At 32.9% G+C, this 7,189-nt stretch overlaps 1 pseudogene; it reads right to left on the bottom strand.

Annotated features, from left to right (window-relative positions):
* Positions 1-2,878: 2,878 nt before the first annotated feature.
* Positions 2,879-6,555, bottom strand: LOC114751128 (ent-kaurenoic acid oxidase 1-like; annotated as a pseudogene).
* Positions 6,556-7,189: the final 634 nt, after the last annotated feature.

Below are 7,189 nucleotides of genomic sequence, written 5' to 3'. Positions count from 1 at the left end.
GATTCTCCTCCTGGTCCTTCCACGTCAACTTTATTTCCTCCTGTTGGGAAACCAGTTGGAGGATATGAATTCTTCAGACTCACTCCTACAGAGAAACTCCAGGCACATAGACACGTTTTGATAAATTGCAGCCAAGTTGAACCCTTCATGCAGTAAGTATATATATCATATAAGCTCACTAGCTTTTACACTTTATATTTGTTTCTTACTGACTCTTCTAACAAATTACACTTTACTATAGTGAGTTTAGGAGTTATCTCAGGCGTCAGCTATGGGGCCGTGCGCGTTCTGCTGACATTGATAAAAGAGTCCACAAAGAGTTTCCCAGTTGGTTTACACGTCGAATACGTAATGACAACAGCCCATACACAGATGAATTCAAAGCTCTTTCTCTCGGTCGTTAGACCATGCACGAAGGTTTACCGCGTACAATGTCAACGGCTTCAAGTTCTGTACGGTTGGACGTGATCAGGGATTGCTCACACAAAACTCTGGAGTTTGCGGGACATTCGGAACGAGATGTTATGCTAGCAGTAGTGATGGCGATATGCGCTTTGGAGGCGTCACTTACTATGGAAAGCTAATTGACATTATTGAGTTGAGTTATCAGCTTTTCACCGTGACACTGTTCAAGTGCTCCTGGGCAAATACGACAACTTCACGGGGACTCGCTACTGACCATTTGGGCATCACCTCAGTTAATTTCTCTAGACTTATTCATACGGGGGCATCTGAAGATGATGAGCCATATATCCTTGCTTCTGAGGCACACCAAATTTACTATGTCGAGGACGAGAAACATAAAGACTGGAATATGGTCGTTCACCTCAAGCCACGGGATCTTTATGACATGGGTGATGGTGACATTATTTACGACAGTGAACCCTTCCAACCCTCGAATTTTGAAGACTTCTTTCCTCAAGGAGATGATAATTTGCCAATTATCAGGTACACGTCTTTTCTTAAATTATTTAAATAATTAACTACTAATTACTAATTTTTTCCAAATACATTATAAATTTAACAAAATTTTTTAAAATGTGTCCTTTCAGGCCGGATGATGATGGAGAATAGCAGCATCCAAAATAAATTATTAAAAAAATTTTCCGTCCATAAATACATATGTATAAATTAAAATTCGTATAGTTTTTTTTAAAAAAAAAATTTTAATTTGTAGCGGTTAAATAACCGCTACAAATTTATTTTACAAAATTATAATTTGTAGCAGTTATTAACCGCTACAAATACATATCTATAAATTAAAATTCGTTCAGATATTTAAAAATAACAAAAATTAAATTTGTAGCGGTTATTAACCGCTACAAATATATATCTATAAATGAAAAAAATAAAAAAATTAAATTTGTAGCGGTTATTAACCGCTATAAATACATATCTATAAACTAAAATTCGTTCAGCTTTTTAAAAATAACAAAAATTTAATTTGTAGCGGTTATTAACCGCTACAAATGAAACTGCTACAAAATACTAGCGGTTATACATACGCTAGAAAATGAATAACAGCTACAAAATGCAAAAAACGCTACAAAATACCACTACAAATGTGTCGCAGATCTCTATAAATACCATATCTTCTCTACATTTATTTACTCCATCTCTTTTCTTTCCTCTCCTATTCTTCTTCATAATTCTCTATTTTTTTCTTACTATCTCATATGGTGGTTTCCTTCTCCTTACTGTATGGTAAGTGAATTTTATTTTATAATTCATTGTATCTTTTATTTGTTTTCATTTAAAATTTACTAACATATTTCTTTCTCCTTTTCTTTCAGATTTTTCTTTTCCACACTTGTCATGCCCTCCTCAACTGATTCAAATACTCCTCAACTTAACACTATAGGTTCAATATTACAAAATATATCATCTTCAATTTAACTATCTTATTAAATATTCAACTAAATTATCTTATTAAATTAAATTCACTTCTTTTGACACATTCATAATTTAATTACATATTGTTTATTAAAAAATTTAAATATATAAAATGTAACATATAACTAATTATACAAATTAACAAAAATTCTTCAACATAATTTATTTAATGGTTTTTAAAATTATTATATGAAAAACCAAAATTTTTTTTTTCTGGCATGGTAAACATTTCTAGCGGTTACGAACCGCTAGAAATATTTCGTCAAATTTAAATTTTGCGCCAAAATTTCTAGCGGTTCAAACCGCTAGAAAATTTTTTTGTCGCCAGAAATTTAATTGGCAGGAAAACTGAATTTTCCAAACATTTGTAGCGGTTCTATAACCGCTAGAAATTTGCGCGCACTACTGAAATTATTTATTTCCCGGCAAAATTGATTTGGTTTAGCATGTTTCTAGCGGTTATAAAACCGCTAGAAATTTTATTCCGGGCACATTTTCTAGCGGTTTCATAACCGCTAGAAATGTATTCCCTTTATATATTTTCTAGCGGTTATAAACCGCTAGAAATTTTCTAGCGTGTTGACCATAATGTGTAGCGGTTGCCATAACCGCTAGAAATTTTTTCTTGCGCCTGTTTTTCTAGCGGTTTTGTTAACCGCTAGAAATGTTATTTGTTGCGGTTAAAACCGCTAGAAATGTATCACTCTAACCGCTACAATTGACATATTTTTTTGTAGTGCATCCAATAGAGGTCAAAACACATGTGGATCTGCAGAAGACAATAGATAAGACAAACGACAACATTTATTATATAATATTTTGTACTCTGAAGATATATTTTCCTTATTCATTATATGACATATTGCACTCTAAGGATATAGTTTCCTGAGTGCTACTACCTATATTAAAGGACAACATAAGGACCTAATACATTATTAAAATATTAACCATGTTATGAGAGATCCTAATAATCACTTCAAGTTCATTATGCTTCGGAGATTTTATGAATCCTCACCGCACAGTTATCATCAGGCCTTGTAGAAGGTACATCACAAGACTCTTTGGACTCAGTCGTTCAAGCCTTCCATACCAACCAAAACATTAATTAATTACATCGAAAATTGATTGTTAACACTATTAGTTATAATTAACCTATTGTCGACAAGTTAATGAGAGTGTATGTACCGATAGTTGAGAAGGAAGTGATGAATAAACAAGGTAATTTCCAGCTTTGCAAGCTCATTTCCAGGAGACAGTCTACTTCCTGCTCCAAATGGCATAAACTCCATTGCTTTTGGGATAAAATTCTATAATATACGAGCATAAAAACAGTAGTTAAAAGATATTGTTGTAAGGGAATGTTACTAGAAATATATAATGTTAGATATGAAAATGTATCTATGAAGCTCACATCTTATGTAACATCTTAGATTTTAGGTCTAAAAATACCAGAATTAGTCTAAAATAAATAAGCTATTAGACTCCTTTTGGAAAGAGTACTAAAAGTTCCCTAAAAAGATGGGAGGATTCTCAAAGACTAAATCAAGAGGTAAGAGCTTTGTGGAACCACGAGACAGGTCCTTAAGGTAAAGATGAGAATGACAGTATATGCTGAAAAGACCTGATAAAGGCAGTGTTAGGGAAACCTGAAATACCATAAAGATAGGTACACATTCACATAATTTACTGCACTAAATGGCAAGGAAATGAACCAGCAAATATTTTTTTTTGTAGAGAATCAAAAGAGTTTTAAATGGAGACTTGAATCACCTTAACACGATTTTTATATAATTAATTATGAATCACCTTAACACGATTTTTATATAATTAATTATGAATCACCTTAACACGATTTTTATATAATTAATTATGAATTTTTAAAATTAGACCAAAAATCTTCAATTAACCGGTGAATAGTAACCTTAGTTACAAATCTCAAATTTTTAATCTACGGGCTTATTCGGTGATTCGCTAGAACTATAATACTTTCGGACACGTACAAAAAGGGTGTAAATAGAAGGATGTATCATCTCATTGACAAACCTATGTTTTACATGCATTTTCATATATTTTTGGTGGGTTTTTGTCATTATTATTGGTCCTTAATTGCCTTATTTGAATTTAATTCACATTAGAGTGTTTTAACTTGAATTAGTACATATTAGGGGCAAATTGGTCATAATTATGATTTATTGATTTTTAAGGACAATTAACACTATCTATCTTTCAATTTTAATCATAGGATTCTTTTTTGAAGAATTTAAAAAATAAAAAATAATAAAAGATTAAAAATTAAAAATTAATAGAGTAAAACGCACCGTTTTACTACCTACCCTAATCCACTCAACATAATCATCTTCATTCTTGAATCAGGGGCGCCAGACAAAAGGAGCTTGGCGGCAGAAAAAGAGAGACAAACAGGGCAATGGTGTGGGAGAAGAAGAAGGACCAGAGGATTGCGACGGCATGGTAGAACCTCCCTTCATCACTATTGTCTTCTTCTTCTTCTTCTTCTCAGCGTGACAAGAGAACCGAAGAAGGACCAGAGAATCAGCAACTGCGTGAAGAACTAGAGACCAGAAAACAAATCACCCATCCATCATCATCGACTTCGTCTCCTTCCCTTCTCGGTGCAACAGAGAGCTTCCTCCATTTCCTTCTCAGTGTTCTTCCATGGCAGCCTATAGCGAAATATTGATCTTAGCAATTTTGATGGCAAACCATGGCTAGCTTCATAATTCTCTAATTCAACAATGACAAGAGCTTGGATAATCAAAAGGGAGTTTTAGTTGTTTTAATTTCCTGTCCAATAATTGTTTAATAATTCCTAGGTCTTAGGATAGTTATTCTGATTATTGAAAAATTTGTATTGTTTAATCTGATTATATTTGTAGATTATTATGGTTGGATTACTATTTAGCATTTGATATTTGGTTGTTTATAGCTTTAATTTCAATTATAATTTGTTGTTATGATATTTGTATTGACTTTGGAGTTAATATATTGTGATTTTCTGAGGTAGCTTGGAATCTTAGATCATATTGTCTCTTGCTAGCTTTAATTGTGTTGTTTTGGATTTAAGAGTTCTAATTAAGCATTGGTTTTTAGCATCCTTAATCCTATTTTACTATTCTGGTTGCAATTAGTAAGTTGAAATTTTGAAAAATATTTTGTGGCAATTTGAGGTGGCTCGGTTGTTGGATTAAAAGCTTAATTATAATTCTTAATGTATTGTTTTAACTTCTGCATCTATTAGAGTGAGGATTGCTTGCGTTGTTGAATTGGAGGAATGATTATTATCATTGTTTACTCATGTGTTTCATTTTCATTTCTTTCATCTTCATTTATTTTAATCATTTTTATATAAAAATTAAAAAAAAAGTGTTTTAATTTCAATTTAATTCATGGTATTTAATTAGCAATTATCATATCAAAAATTCTTTCTATAGTTTAGGTTATTTGCATTTATTTACTAGAATTTAATTTTGTTTTCGGCTTCGAATTGTGCACTATATTGCATTAATTCAGTTAATTTTTGGAGTAACCCCAAAATAACAAATTAAGGGCATTATTTTACTCACCTAGAAGGATTGAATTCCACGGGTTTGGATATATCTTGGGATCATAATGAATAGTCCTGAACCAAGCAAGGGCTCCCCATCCTTTCGGAACAAGGTAGCCTGTACAATTTTAAATTAGTTAGGAGCTCCAAAAACAAAAAGTTAAGTTCAAGCCTTGTGATGAATTAGAACAAAATGACTTGAGTCAAAAGGATTGGAAGCAACCATTAATATTCACATCTGATTTGGCCACTCTGAAGACAGTCATTGGGAATGTGACCAAACGCATAGTTTCATCAATCAATTATATATGCAAAGCATGAAACAAATTTATAGTGTATGATGATGTTAGTTTAAGGTTTGTTTGTAGAATGGTTTAAATTGCAAATCATATGTACGTGCTACTGTGAGTGTGAGTGTGTTAGATTGATATATATACTTTAGAAAGGTATTCCATTTGTTGAATTTCCTTGAGTGTCAACCCAATCTGTGTTGCAGGTCTTCTTTTGATGATTTCTTCTTGTTCAGCCTACCTAATAGCACTAGTTAAAATCTTTGAGTGCAAATCACATTATAATCTTAATCTGTGTAAAAGGAATTATGATTTGGGATTCAATTGCAACTTAATTTTAAAATAGCTTATAGTTGAACACAAATTCTCCATAACTTTACATTATTATGGAACTAGAACAGCAAATTCATGGTACGTTGGCCTTTTGGAAAATTTTAGGGTGTGGTTGTAGGTAACCTGTTGCTCACATGGTGGTGTGATGACCTAAGGATTCATGACCAGCATTCAAATACATTAACATAGTATCAATGATTCGCTCATAATCTAATTTGTTTCCGTTTTCATCTTTTGCATTCATAAGGCCATTGATCGTGTCTCTAGATTTTTTATAATGAACAATTTCCTTCACTTCCTTTCTTTGTTGATCAACAACACTTTGAAATACAGCCACTAGTTTTTTCCTAGCCTGAAAAACAACCAGTAAAAGCAAGCATAATTTCAAGTAAAAGATTAAGATGGATCGATATATGTAAAGTATAGATCTAAATCTGAGTTTTGGCTCACAGAAGTTAGATTTCTTTGCCATGTCATTTCGCAGGATGGGGTCTCAGTGGATCCCAGTAAAGTTGAAGCTATATTGAAATGGAAAAGGCCTGAGACAATGACTGAAATTAGAAGTTGTCTGGGTTTAGTTGGTTACAACAGAAGATTTATTTAGAATTTCTCTTAAATCGTGCTATTGTTAAGCAAGCTTACCAGAAACAACCAAGAGTTTGTATAGGATGACAAGAGTGAGGCTAGTTTTCAAGAGTTAAAGCAGAGGCTTACGACTGCTCTAGTTTAATTATCCTTGATCCCCAATAAACCTATGTGGTTTACAGTGATGCTAGCAAGCATGGATTGGGATGTGTCCTGATGTAGCAGGGCAGAGTGGTAACTTATTCCTCTAGACAGCTTGAACATCATGAAGTGAATTACCCCACACATGATCTGGAGCTGGTAGCAATAGTATATGCTTTGAAAATTTAGAGGCATTATCTCTATGGAGCTGTGATTGAGCTGTATTGCGATCATAAGAGCCTCAAGTACCTTTAAGATTCGAAGGAATTGAATATGAGGCAGAGAAGAGAGATGGAACTACTGAAAGATTATAATTTTGAGATAAAGTACCATCTAGGCAAAGCAAATATTGTAGCTAATGCCTTGAGTCGAAAAGCTGTGCAGA

The sequence above is a fragment of the Neltuma alba genome, unplaced genomic scaffold (assembly GCF_004799145.2).
Source record: "Neltuma alba isolate B1F8T4 unplaced genomic scaffold, ASM479914v2 tig00006763_pilon, whole genome shotgun sequence".
Classification (NCBI taxonomy): Eukaryota; Viridiplantae; Streptophyta; class Magnoliopsida; order Fabales; family Fabaceae; genus Neltuma; species Neltuma alba.
The sequence above is the reverse complement of the archived record's forward strand: the minus strand, read 5'-3'. Positions and strand labels throughout refer to the sequence as shown.